Source organism: Physeter macrocephalus, chromosome 15, assembly GCF_002837175.3.
Source record: "Physeter macrocephalus isolate SW-GA chromosome 15, ASM283717v5, whole genome shotgun sequence".
In the NCBI taxonomy this organism is placed as follows: domain Eukaryota; kingdom Metazoa; phylum Chordata; class Mammalia; order Artiodactyla; family Physeteridae; genus Physeter; species Physeter macrocephalus.
This window is the reverse complement of record NC_041228.1, coordinates 8,635,460-8,635,831: the sequence shown is the minus strand read 5'-3', so window position 1 is coordinate 8,635,831 and position 372 is coordinate 8,635,460.

Sequence of the window (372 nt, the reverse complement as noted above, 5' to 3'; positions counted from 1 at the left end):
TCACGGGCCCAGCCGCTCCGCGGCATGTGGGATCCTCCCAGACCGGGGCGCGAACCCGGTTCCCCTGCATCGGCAGGCGGACGCGCAACCATTGCGCCACCAGGGAAGCCCCTAATATTTTTTTAAAGTAGGTTATAGGGGGGCTTCCCTGGTGGCGCAGTGGTTAAGAATCCACCTGCCAGTGCAGGGCACACGGGTTCAATCCCTGGTCGGCGAAGATCCCACATGCCGCGGAGCAACAAGCCCGTGCACCACAACTACTGAGCCTGCGCTCTAGAGCCCGTGAGCCACAACTACTGAGCCCGTGTGCCGCAACTACTGAACCCCACGCACCTAGAGCCCGTGCTCTGCAACAAGAGAAGCCATTGCAAT